Below are 14242 nucleotides of genomic sequence, written 5' to 3' on the forward strand. Positions count from 1 at the left end.
AAAGCCGTGCCGCCAAGCGATTTAACGTTCCGGTACAATGCGCGTGGAAACCAAAGAAAGGGGCATGGGTTTAATGAAAGCTGCCATACCCCTTATCTAGGTTAGCCCGCTCCCATCTTAGACTGCATCTTCATTTACCACCAGCTGAGATTGCAGTCAAGGGCTAACTTGTATCTGAATAAAAAAAACTCTAAGGAAGCGCAAGCTTTGCTGTGTAGATGATTAACATGCAGGATTCAATTCAATTAAATTTATTTCAACAAAAATGTTCGTGACTCCAAACTCTGTGGTGCGTACAGCAGACTCGACTCGGAAAATAATTAATAAACTTGGCACAGAGCCTCTAGGCCAATTTTTCAAAATACATCCCATTCTGGATGAATATCAGTTATCACTATCATCTTCTTTTGCTTTAATATTAAGCAAGTGAACATGATCATGCTGTTTTAATATTGTAAGTTGTACCTATACAATTCCTTTTTGCAGCTTTTATAACGCTTTCCATATAAAATTCCAAGAAAGCGTTGTCGCATTGGTTGGGCAGAAAGACTTGACACCTCGTGTGTTTCGTTTGTTTAACTATACCTATATTATATATATAGTACCAAGAACACATAAGGTTAAAAGGTTAGGAAGGTCATAAGGTAAAGAAAACGAGAAGAAAGTAAATACTTTCTATTTTATGACAGCTCATTAGAAGTTCGGTCATAACGCTAAACGAGGGGTGCTTGTTATCGCTACTTTTTGTTCAAATCTTAAAATCTTGTGTACTTATAAATGCCTGGTAGGATACTTTGCGATTTATCTATACCTAGATTAAACTGATAGCTATTATGACGTAGACATCTGCTAAGAAAGGATTTTTGAAAATTCAACCGCTGAGCTACGGAATCCGTGAATTCACAGATAAGTAATGCACAAACGCCCTAAGGCGGTAAAATAGGGGTTGAAATTTGTATTGTCCATGCGGACGGAGTCGTGGGAATAAGCTAGTCCTGCATAAACATGATGACACAAGTCTTACACGCACTTGACTAGTTTTGTTACTTTTGGAAATCTTCCTTTGATACCCATATTTAAAGTCTGATAAGCCTTATTTTTTACTTTAGCACTTTGAAAGGCAGGGAAAGTAAATATCTAGTTTATAGCAGCTCGTTAGAAGTTCGGTCGTAAAGTTAAACGACAGCCGCTTGGTTATCGCTTCTTTTGCTGAAATCTCCAAGTTAATAGTTGAGTTATGATTGCCTGGTGCTTTCACTTTGTAGGGACTTTATAAAGCGCAACGAACGTACCGACGCTTTCGCACGCGTTAGTAAAATAATTATTAATATACTTAGACCGGTACTACAGACTAGGGGTGTTACGAATATTCGCATCCGCATCCATTAATGCGGAGTTTTTACGGATGCGGATTCATATTTGCAACAAGTTGCGACCTGCAGGGAAAGTGGGCGGTCCTGAGTGGGGCGTGCCTCGCGCGTGTTTGATAGTTGATATCTTCATACGCTAACTGACCAATCAAAAAGTGTACAATGTTACCCCACAGGGGTGTTACGGATATTCGCATCCGCATCTGCAAATGCGGAAAATTTGCATTAATTCAGACATCCGCATTCGCATTTCAAAATATTGGCTACACCTGCTACAGACCAGCGTTTTTTTTGTTCGTATTATACGTTCAATTTGGCATATTATGGTTTGAGGGAACATATTAAATGTTGAACTCGTAGCTCAATGCGTTGTGAAGCTAAAATAGCAGAGCAAATAGTTCGAAAAACCGATAGACGTTGGGATCCCAACTCCCAAGGTGCTACAATGGCAACCTCGCACCTACTTGAAAGCGCAGCATTGGAAGACCCCCCACTAGATGGACAGACAAAATCAAACGAGTCGCAAGGAGCTATTGGATTCAAGCGGCGCAACATCATGGTGGTCATCATCGGTTCAACATCCATTCAGTTGCAAAATGACCGATCGCTGATGTTAAAAGCATCGTGTCTGCTATGACCCTGATGAACGGCACGTGCGGATGAGCTGGTGTGCTAAAGGCGTAATTTTTTTTATTAAAACTTCTTAAGAGCTTTTTATAAAATAAATGACCATCCTTTAGAAAATCTTATACGCTGCAGTTGAAAAGACCTCACGTGAAACAAAAAGCAATATCCATCGTGCTCAATGATGCGTCCAGCATTCTAAGCGGAGCTTATCTATTTTGGAAAGAAAAGAATAAATCTAGAGAGGAAATATTATTTTGTTGTCTTTATATACCAAGAAATAACGTAAGTAGGTCATTAAAAGTGACACATTTTTAAGTTATAAGTAGGTACCTATAGAAAGATGATAACTGGTATGTAGGCTTTTAAAACAAACACTTACGTGTTTCATGATTTTTGGAAATTCCACCACCCCTCATCAATTTTCAAAAATTCCACTTCAAGCTTAGCCCGGGCGAGTCAGTTACTACTAGGTATGCAAGGTGTTGGATAATATCCGTAAAATCCCGGTAAACTGAGGTTAGGACCGATGATGTGTTGATGTACGAATAAAATAATGAGCCTCGTAGAGTATATGAATTTGTTTAAAACTCCAATGTAACAGCCCTGTTAACAGCTGATCGCGAAAACGAACGTTTAACAACTTCTGTGAACTCGAAGGGTCGTTCAAACGTTTTTCAAGTAGCGGCTACAATGACGGAATCTATGGCACTAATAACTATTTGGTAGGCACTACCTACATAGGTACCTACCTCATTTTGTCATGTTATATTATGATTCAACAAACACGCTGTATTTACCTACATTCAAAGTAGGTAAATCAAAATGGGTTATACACAACATAATATCATCAATCATCAATACTTATAATAAAACTGTAACAGGTCAAATTCTGTACATTGAAGATATTTTGAAATTTTTTTTTCGAGGGCACTCTATAATCGATACTGAACCCAAAACTGTAATTTTTTTCATTTTTGTCTGTCTGTCTGTCTGTCTATCTGGCTGTCTGTCTGTCTGTCTGTCTGTCTGTCTGTATCACGGCCGCGCATCACGCTGAAACTACTGAATGGATTCCAATGAAACTTGGTACGATTTGAGGTCATACTATGAGGAAGAATATAGGATACTTTTTATCCCGAAATTCAGCATGGTTCCCGTAGGAGAGGGGATGAAACTTAAAATTTATACTGAGTGTAATTCATTAACGCGTAGTCCGATTTCATTCATTCTTTTTTTGTTAGAAAGGGGATATTTTAAAGATTGTTCCGTAAATATTTCAAGGTCATCGGTTTTTAACCGACTGTCAAAAAGGAGGTGGTTCTTTTTTCTACATCGATGTTTTCGAGGTTTCTGGACCGGTTTGCAAAAGTGTTTTTAAAATCAACAAAAAAAGTTTTCGTGGTGGTCACATAAAAAATTCTGGAATCAACTCCTTAACCCTGATGCTGCAGCGTTACTGCCCGCCTGAGTTATCAAGATTCAGGAAGTGTTCATAGTGAATTCATATTGTAGGTACCAAGCAACGACTTTATTCTCAGACTTCAAGTCCCAACTCCTCAACCCTGATGATGTAGGGTACAGCACTCCTAAACTATAATGTTTCAGTAACTGCGGATGATGTAAAATTAATTTAGGTACCAAGCATAGGCTACATCATTGAACTTCGGATCCTAACTCCTCAATCCTGATGCTGCAAAGTACTAAAGTCCTAAATCGTGGGGATTTTAGAATTTCTGATAGTGAATTGATATTTTAGGTATCAAGCAACGGCTTCACTGATTGGGAGTGTCATACTCCCAGTCCGAAATACTCCACCCGAGCGAAGCCGGGGCGGGTCAGCTAGTTCAAAATAAAAAACGGCATTCATAATTTTAAATTAAGTTCCCTCACTTAAATAAAATTAGTTCCGTTCCCACTTTTTTTCAACAAAGCGCCACGTTTTTACCACGTGAATCCACATAATTCTTGTGAGATAATTAATATGCCAGAGCGAGTAACAGCCCCGTTATATAAAGATAAAACGTGCGATATCTTATTTTATTACGGCACGAGTTAGAAAAAGGATTTAATTTCCGACCTAAAAATGTGAAAATAAATCTAGAGTGAAATGTATGCAGGTATATATTTTTAACTGAATTGCTAACGGTCTATTAATACTAATAGTAAAATTTTGTGAGTTTGTAGGTAGAAGGTAATCTCCGGAACTAATAATCTGATTCTGAAAATTCTTTCTGAAATGAATATGGGTGGTTCAGATAGTTATAAATAAAGTAGGAATCAATTTTGTAGAACGAAAATCTTTCATTCATTTAAAAATTAATATTTATGCGTTCGTTCGATACTTACTTACTAATGGCTAGCGTTCACGTACCTACCATTCATTCGATTGAGTTGAAATTTCGTACAGTTGTTGTTGATACTTGAGTAAAGGTTTCTTACAATACAATCAACGTATGAACTCATACCAGGCATAAGCTAGTGATGTATAAACATTTCATTATTTATAGTAATATGTATGTCCACTCAGTACTGAAGCGATTGTTTATGCCATCTAGTAGCGACACTTTTGCAGCTATCAAAACTACTTTCAAAAGCCCATATTACAATGCAGCTCTTTGAATGAGAAACGATATATTATTTGCTTTTTACTATATTTTTTATAGTGTTTTACACTTTTTTGTCTACACTTCCAGGAAATTTCTAAATAATTTAAAATATTACATATCAAAAATGGCATATTATTTATTATATTGACTCAGACTCGCGCTCTGACTCAACATATTATGAGCACGACTTTAACATGTAAATTCCCATAATTCTTGCGGGAAAATTAATATGCCAACGTATGAAACAGTCACGAGTATGTATTATGAAGGAAGAACGGGCGATGTTTTAATTTTAAACCCAGAGCTAACTTAGTAGAAAATATTACAAGGATTATAACAATATTCCACATAACTCTAAAAGGATTTTATTTCAATTCCATACATTAAACAATAATATATAAAATATGATTTTTAGGGTTCCGTACCTCAAAAGGAAAAACGGAACCCTTATAGGATCACTTTGTCTGTCTGTCTGTCTGTCTGTCGGTCGGTCAAGAAACCTAAAGGGTACTTCCCGTTGACCTAGAATCATAAAATTTGGCAGGAAGGTGAATCTTATAGCTGGCATTAGGGGAAAAATCTGAAAACCGTGAATTTGTGGTTACATCACACAAAAAAAAATTGTGGTCATAAACTAATAATTAGTATTTTCAATTTTCGAAGTAAGATAACTATATCAAGTGGGGTATCATATGAAAGGGCTTCATCTGTGCATTCTAAAACAGTTTTTTATTTATTTTTACGCATCATTTTTTTTTTTTTTTTTTTAGTTTTTTAATTATCGTTATGTGGCGGTTACCACAATAGAAAACTAGATGGCGCTGTTCAAGACATAACCGTCGGCCCAGCTGGCGCTACCGAGCACAACCAACCGCTCGGTGGGAGATCTCCCCTTTGGTACGGTCGAGCCTGCACACCGCTCCCGTACATTGGTGACCCCGACGTGATCAAGAATGGTCGCACACTTCAACAACCGACGAAATCAAGAATGGTCGCACACTACAACAGCCGACGTCATCGAAGATCAACCGCACGCCGCCGCACTCCGCACTGCGCACTCAACGTGATCAAGGGTGATCGCATACACCGCAACACCTTTGGATCACACACCGCAAGCTGACGTCTCCTCCAACTCCAAGTCTACAAGCAGCAACAGCAAGCACATCGAGGCCTGTAAGACGGATGTAGCCACAGCTTCGGGGCACAATGGCTCTGCACTCCATCACCAGCTACAAGCGTCCTGGTCTACCGCTTCTCTGGATGGTTAGCAGCCATTGCCCTTCACACGCCTTCACGCTACAACGCCACCTCTCTTCACTGCTTCACACTACGCGTTCGTCTCGGAGGGGAGTGATGATAGCCGTTTTCTGTGCGTCTTCTTGACTAGCCATTGGTATCCAGTAGTATGCCATTTTGAGGTCGAGTTTTGAAAATATCCTCTTCTCATGCAGTGAGTACGTGAAGTCTTGAATGCGTGGGATTGGGTAACGATCTGGCTGAGTTACTGCATTCAAGCGTCTGTAGTCGCCGCACACGCGTAGTCCGCCGTCTTTCTTCTTGACTACGTGCAAAGGACTCGCCCATGGGCTCTTCGAAGGTCTGCATATGCCCAACTCCACCATGCGTTCAAATTCAGCTTTTGCAGCGTTGTATTTGTCGGGCGGCAGAGGGCGGGCGCGAGCAAAAAGTGGAGGCCCCGTCGTCTCAATGTGGTGAACTACGTCGTGCTTGGCTGGCTGCTTCAGTGACATTGGGCGTAGGACGTCTGGATATTGCTTCAAGATCTCGTGGTAGTCTTGGTCGGTGCTCACGATGCGGATGGATTCGGCGGATGTTGAAACTTCGATTGCGTCGACAGCGAGCTTCGTTACGTCATCGATCAACTTTTTCTTATGCAGGTCCACGAGAAGTTTGAAATGTCGAAGAAAGTCTGCGCCCAGGATGGATGTCTTCACGTCAGCGATGATAAATGTCCACGTGAAGGTTCGTCGTAATCCCAGGTTGAGCGTGATGGTCTTTTCGCCGTAGGTACATATCGGTGTATTATTTGCAGCGTAAAGCTTGTATGTACTTGTTGTATTTCTCTTCATCTTTGGTGTAGCAGCCCACACCGATATGTCTGCGCCAGTGTCCACGAGGAAACGTTCATTTAAGTCGCGATCGTGAACGCAGAGGCGATTGCTTGAGCTGGGGACACCGACGTCCGCCACCGTCGGTGTCGAAGTTAGTTTTCCGAAGGCTTGGTTCTCCGCGAGCAGGGTGATTGGCAGGATCTTGCGTGGTCTCCAAATCTGACGTGGTACCAGCATTCCGTAGTTGCATCGCCAGGCTTCCTTTGATGTTGTCGTGATGATGCTGACCGTGAGCGAGAGCGGTAGCGTGAGTAACGGAAACGTTGATAGCGTCGATTTGGAGGTCGGCCACGTTCTCGTAGTTCGGCGATTTCCAGCGTGAGCTTCTCCAGTTTTGCCAAAATTTCGGAGTTAGTTGACTCGTGGCTACTAGTTGATGGTGCTGCTGGGGTTGGAGTTGATACTGCTGCTACGGTGCCAGTGGAGGTGCTCCCCACGTATTCTGTCATTTTGTCGGCCATTGCTGCGAGAGTGTCGAGCGATGATTTGTTGTTGATGTGGCGGTTACCACAATAGAAAACTAGATGGCGCTGTTCAAGACATAACCGTCGGCCCAGCTGGCGCTACCGAGCACAACCAACCGCTCGGTGGGAGATCTCCCCTTTGGTACGGTCGAGCCTGCACACCGCTCCCGTACAGTTAAAATGTCGAAAAAATACGACTGAATTACGGAACCCTCATTACGCGAGCCTGACTCGCACTTGGCCGGTTTTTTACTATCCCACTGATTCCCTGATAAAATTCATAAGAAGGTGGTGGTAATGGTTCCCGGAACTGAAATGATTTGTCTTTTATCTGACAGTTTGGTTAATCTAGTGGTATTATGCCTAGGGCAACCGACAAGGCGTATTCCTATTGGACAAGCAAGATAAGCAGCTCCTAATGTCCGATTTTAGATTTTAGATTTGTAGCGGACGGATGTTTAAAAATAGATAAAAACCCTAATTTATACATCGATCCATAATTTCCACAGCACGTTTTATTCCACGGTATTGCGCCAAACAACGCGGCAAACAAAGAGATAAAAGCTTTTTAAATCTCCAAATTTATGGTTTGTTTGTGCAAACGGAATACTATTTGGGATATGGACGTTTATACTATACGATCCTGTCACGATCGCATCGAAGAATAAATTGTGGAAACTCCGCGGAGAAATTGTTTTCAGATTTTGTAAATATTTTGCATGCACGTGGAAGAAATGATATTTTGTCATTATCGTATACCGACGCAAACTTCTGAACCGCATCCATGCCACCGATAATAGTAAAAGTAACCAAACATTTAAGTATTTTGCTTAAAAAAAATTGCAGGTTTTATTAGCAGTAGCTACTTTAACGTAAATTGTTTTTAAATCTTTTATTCCGTTCTAGGAAATAAATAATTAAATGGTGACCTGCGTAGTATTTATTGAGGGCCGTGATGCCTTCACATTAAGCAAAAGTAAAGATTTTTTTTGAATAATAATGACATACGATTCAAGTTCGAGTGTGATTTCGACTCATAGGTTCCAACGACATCGCATTGCAACGCATTGTCTATAAAAAAAGCTGCAAGGCAGACATTTTGTCGCACTAATAGTGCTGAGGCTACTATTGTTCCAAATAAAAATAAAAATGTTTTTAATTGCACGTCGCATCGTGTCGTAAAATTAAAAAAAACCTCTAGCTAGAGTTTGCGGCCCGATATTATTTTAATACGGCCCGAACGGAGCATGCTTTATGCAAACTCACGCGTTTGATTACTATTGGGCTAGGTAGTGGAAAGTTATAGGTATATAAAATATAATAGTTTGAGCGGGGAGGTTTTATACGGGTACTCCATATTATATTATGATTTCATGAACGCATATGATTTCATATTTTGCACGCCATACATAAATGGCAAAATGTGAAAAGGACCATCTATGTATGTACGATCATTTACTACTCACATTTAGCAAAATTAAATGATTTCATTTCATTTCATTTCATTTCATTTCGTTTCATTACATTAAGTAGTATGAAAACATCTTACTTTAAACTTTTTATTGTTTTCTCAGCCCTCATAACAATGAAATGAAAAATAGCTCACTGAAAAACATAAAACATACAAGTTTTTCAAACACAAAAGGCTTAGAATTTTATAAATTTAAACCTTAATTTTCGTCATGTCATGTTTGAAAAACAAACATCTTCTTTCAATGAAAGAGCGCCTGAATGAAAATGAAAATAATAAAATTTTTAACACAAGCACACTGCGCAGTAATTTGTCGCCATGCATTCTTGTGAACACGACAACACAGTACCTAATGTATTTATGCAGCTTAAATGTGTAAGGTCTCAATGTAACGAAATTGCATCTTGTAAAATTTTATTTATATGTAAATTCTCCGGCGGATATTCGAAATGTTATTTCGTTTTCCAGTCCGCGGGTACTATCGAGTGTTTATGGCTCAGCGGGCACGCAGTAAAGTTGTGCCGATTTATTTCAGTTCACGTATTAACGCATTGGTTATACACAAGTGATTATTGCTTGTTGAATGTTGAGGTATTACTGACGTTTATATTACTGCACAGAAATAATAGCATGTAGGTCACCCTAGGTTCATAAAGCTTTGTTATAGAGAGCTAAATGTTTTGCCACGGCTTTTTACGTGTATAACGTGAATACGGGTTTTTACGGGTTTTTACGAGTAGACATAAGTATATCAACCGTACAACCATCGCATTTCTACTTTAAACTTAAAAAATCCTTTTGATAATTTATCTAGCGATGCTGTTCATTAGTTTATTAGTAAAGATCTGGTAAAGATAGATTTTGAATTAGGCGACCGTGACGCGTCACGCGACACGCAATCGACTGATATGTCCACAAATGCTTTCTTTACATTTCTATGCAACCAGACCAGTATGCCATTATCGTCTTATTGCTGTCACACGTTACGGTCGCGTAGCTCAAAGTCTAGATTTAAGGCTCCCCCACACAGCCGCGTTATTATCGGTCAATAATATCGCTTGCGTTATTGCGATATCTGTTTTCAGTACATTTTGTATTAGGATGGTCATGTAGTTACACACTGCTGCAATGGAAGTAGGACGTATCTCATGAACCGCAATAGGTAGAAGTGAAATTTTGTGTCCATATAATCACTATAACAACCAAGATGGCGAGTTTCAAAATGGTCGCCATGTAAATTAAAAAGTACATAGTGCTATAATCTTGTACGATAGAATAAAGAACCCTTCGTTTGCGAGTCTGACTCGCACTAGGCTAGTGAAAATGAGCTTTTATAGCTGTACTAGGTAAAAAAAGTACGGCTTAAATAAATTTATCAGCAATACTCAATCACATTCACCAATTAACACGTTAGCATGATTGCTTTAATAACATTTATATTTCAGCTGCCCCGGCGAACTTCGTACCACCAAAGTCGATTCAAATTTTTTAATTTTTCCTCTCCGTAAGTACCATCCCATACTTCAAAGAATATAATAAAAAAAGAACTAAGTAGCGAAATCGGTTCAGCTGTTTTCGAGATTTGCGATGACCAACACATTTAGTGATTCATTTTTATATTATAGATTTGCTAACTAGCTACAATTGACATAGCGTAACTAGCGATGATATTGGATGAATACCTATATTATTTATTTTGGGCACAAAATCCTAAATTTATTTTAGAGCCATATTCTATTTTGCATAAAAAAAATAACAATTTCGAAACAGAATAAATCTAAAGCGAGCTTTTGGCAATAAAATCAGTATCGGGTATCGGTAAATAAAACTAAAATCGCAAATATCTGGAACGTGTTCAACGGAATGATTCCAATACTACGGTCTAAGAGCCAGAGCGTGTCAGACCTTCGTTATTTTATAAAAGCTGAAAGTTTCTCAGCATATTGTCCCCAGCACAGGGAGAAACGATCAGTGACTATGAAGTTTGGACCATAGTGGCTTTGGGAGATAACAGGTAATAAAGGTGTAAAAAATCTTACGTCAAAGTATAAAGTCTAATTTTTTATATTTTCTTTGGAATAGTAATAGAAATCACGTCATGTATTGCTAGACACTTAGTATGGTGGCAACCCCTTGCCCGACTGCCCAGGTTTTGGAAAATATAAAAAAATTGACTTTATCTATACTTTGAAGTAAGATTTTTTACTCCTTTATTACCTGTTCTCTCCCAAAGCCATGATCCAAACTTCATAGTCGCTGATCGTTCCTGCCCGTGTTGGGGACAAACTTTCAGCTTTTATAAAATAAAGAAGGTCTGGCACGCGCTGGCTCTTAGTCCATACTATCGTATGCCAAAACACTACAGTTTTTCAAACTGACACCGATAAGAGGAAGTTTCACCCATCACGGGTGAAATATTACGGAAACAATGCTATCTACTCACGAGTTTGACCTATCTCTGAACGTGCAATTTTGTTATTTATCATCGGTTATTCTATTCTTTTTTTATTTATCACCAGACTACAGTTTCCATGTGTTAGCAAAGATTTATTATAAAACTCCAGATTGGCGAATCTTATAAAAATCGTATTTTAAAAAGTGAAGACAAATTTCTGACGCTTGTGTGTGTAACGTGACACATACATACAAAAGACCTACCTACCTGCTTGACAGACAGACAGACAGACGGACGAAAGGACGCACGGACGGACGGACGGAGTATGGATAGTATGGATAATGATGTAGGTATTTTGACATGAGATGATTAAAATAATACCGCTTTATGGCGATACACTATAGGCAAAATAAAAGAGTTTTATATTGCCGGTATTTCACAGGTAGGGACTTTGATAAAAACGCGAGTTGCCTTTTTAGACACATGTGGAAAAACGTCGCTTTTTGGTATAGTTATCCATACTATTTTGGAAAATGCAAAGTTTTTAAAAATCGTGTCACAGTGGGCTTCAGAATTTTTGCAATACTCAGATATAATGACGGATAAGAAATACGGCCTGAACAGTTTTTTTAGTAAAAATAGTGAGAAGAACTAGAACGGGCAGGTGGGACAGTTATCGCCGCTCATGAACATAATATTTTGCAGCACAAGAAGAACTGCATACGTTTCAGGAAATTGTTGACGCGCCCCTAAAAGAACCCCATGCTGAAATCACCGCCGATCGGTGTTGAATATACGCGGACAATTAAAAACTTGCTAATTTTTTAAAAGTCGGTTAAAAACCATACCAACGTATGAATATTTCATAGGTTAGGCAAATAATACCAGTATAATTTATTTATAGTCCTGAATATTTCATATGTACACCACAGTCGCAATGCAGTATAGTGACTAGCGCTGTTTAAACATAACAAGCTGTTAGTTGTTAGGGTTCCGCACCCGAAGGATGCTAACGGGACCCTATTTAGTAATAATAGACAGCCACCGCTGTCCGTCCGCCTTTTTGTTTGACCGTATAGCCGTTTTTTTTATTTATTCAGATATAAGTTAGCTCTAGACTGTAATCTCACCTGGTGGTAAGTTTTGATGCAGTTTAAGATGGGAGTGGGCTAACTTGGAACCATGGCAGTTTTTATTAAACCCATGCCCCTTTGGTTTCTACGCGGCATCGTACCGGAACGCTAAATCGCTTGGAGACGCTCTGCCGGTAGGGTGGTAACTAGCCACGGCTGAAGCCTCCCACCAGACCAGAAAAGAAATTATAAAATTCCAAATCCCTGCCAGGATTCGAACCCGGGACCTTCCACTAATAAGACCACAGTGCTTACCATTGCGCCAGGGAGGTCGTCAGTCGTCCGCGGACTGTATCTCATGCACCGTAATAAGTAGAAAGTTGAAATTTTCTTAGTATCTACTTATGTCTATTGCCTTATAACAACCGATAATAAAAATTTCAAATTGGCCGCAATGCAAATTAAAAAGTGTTATTTCTTGTGCGATGGTTCTGAACCCTTCTTGTGCGAGTCCGACTCGCACTTAACGGGTTTTTAGGGTTCCGTCGTAGCCGAAGGGTGCCAACGGGACGCTATTACTAAGCTGCTGCTGTCCGTCCGTCTGTCCGTCTGTCTGTCAGAGGGATGTATCTCATGAAACGTAATAGAAAATTTCACCAAGCGACGCTATAACTACAATTAGTGAAAAGCTCAAAATGGCCACTATACCTACAAATTAATAAAAATAAAAAAGTGTTATTTCTTGTACGATGGTACAGAGTCCTTCCTATGCGAGTTCAACTCGCACTTGACCGGTTTTTATTTAAACCTCGTGTCACTAAACGAATTTTGGTGCAGACATGAAATTGGTTTTCCACTTTCGACGTTTGCCATCCATTTTATTTCGATAGAGCTCCCCAGTCAGCTCAGCGCGCTGGTAAGATGAGATGACTGTTGAGATACATTACTCTGTGGACTGGTGGTGCTGCTTGTGTCTGATCTTATCTGATCCACGTCTGTTTTATTTACATTTTGCATTAATTTTTATATATTTTTTTTATAATAATTAGAAAGTTTATTAATATTTTACAATAATAATCCATTATTATGTATTAGTATAACTAGCTGCCCTGGCGAACTTCGTTCCGCCTAACAGTCGATTCAAATTTTTTGTCTCCATAAGAACCATCCTCGTACTTCCAGGAATATTATTTAAAAAAAATATAGCGAAATCGGTTCAGCTGTTCTCGAGATTTGCGATGACTAACACATTTAGTGATTCATTTTTATATTATAGATATTACAAATGCTAAAATGTGTAGTGATACCTTTTCAGGGCTCATCTAAATATAAAAAAGAAAAAGGTGTGTGACTGACTGACTGACTGTCTCACTGATCTATCAACGCACAGCTCAAACTACTGGACGGATCAGGCTGAAATTTGGCATACGGATAGCTATTATGACGCAGACATCTGCTAAGAAAGGATTTTTGAAAATTCAATACGGTAAACTACTTTTAATTAACATCATCTAATTACATAAAATAGTTTTTATTATTAACACAACGAGCAAAAATCTTAAAATATTTTTATTATAAATTACATCAGAAGCTTAATTGCAATTTTGTAATGCAAAGCTTTTTATGGGAAAATGATAAAAAGCGCAAAGTGGATACCTAGAGTACCTAGAGTGCTTGTTACGAGGTTGTTTTATAAACCTTTTCCAATTTTATAAAATAACCACCGACATTCTTCAAGTGGATTTTTTTAAACAAATTATACCTACTTTATTTATTTTTACCCTCTCATAAAATATATTAGGACACAAGCCCATTTAAATAAAAATAAGGATGAAATAGGTACGTACCTATTATTATAATCTGTATTTAAACATTTCAATTTTCAAATCAAAACTCATGTTTGGTGTGCTTGCATTATAGTAAATCAAAATTACGTGTTCCAGAATTAAATTTATTAAAAAAAAAGTATGACTATCTTCAGTATTTTTGGCCAACCGTTATTGTGGGCCTCTCTCTCCTTTCTCGTAATCGAAGTTTTGATTTGTCAAAAATAAAATATTTTTTCACTAGATATACCGAAAAATACATAAGACCTAATCAAAAT

General features: G+C 38.7%; 1 protein-coding gene across 2 annotated transcripts in view; it reads right to left on the reverse strand.

The window, feature by feature from the left end:
- LOC117983706 (uncharacterized) overlaps nt 1-14242 on the reverse strand; it is a 136227-nt gene that overhangs the window by 16857 nt on the left and 105128 nt on the right. The window lies entirely within an intron of this gene.

The sequence above is a fragment of the Maniola hyperantus genome, chromosome 7 (assembly GCF_902806685.2).
Source record: "Maniola hyperantus chromosome 7, iAphHyp1.2, whole genome shotgun sequence".
NCBI lineage: Eukaryota > Metazoa > Arthropoda > Insecta > Lepidoptera > Nymphalidae > Maniola > Maniola hyperantus.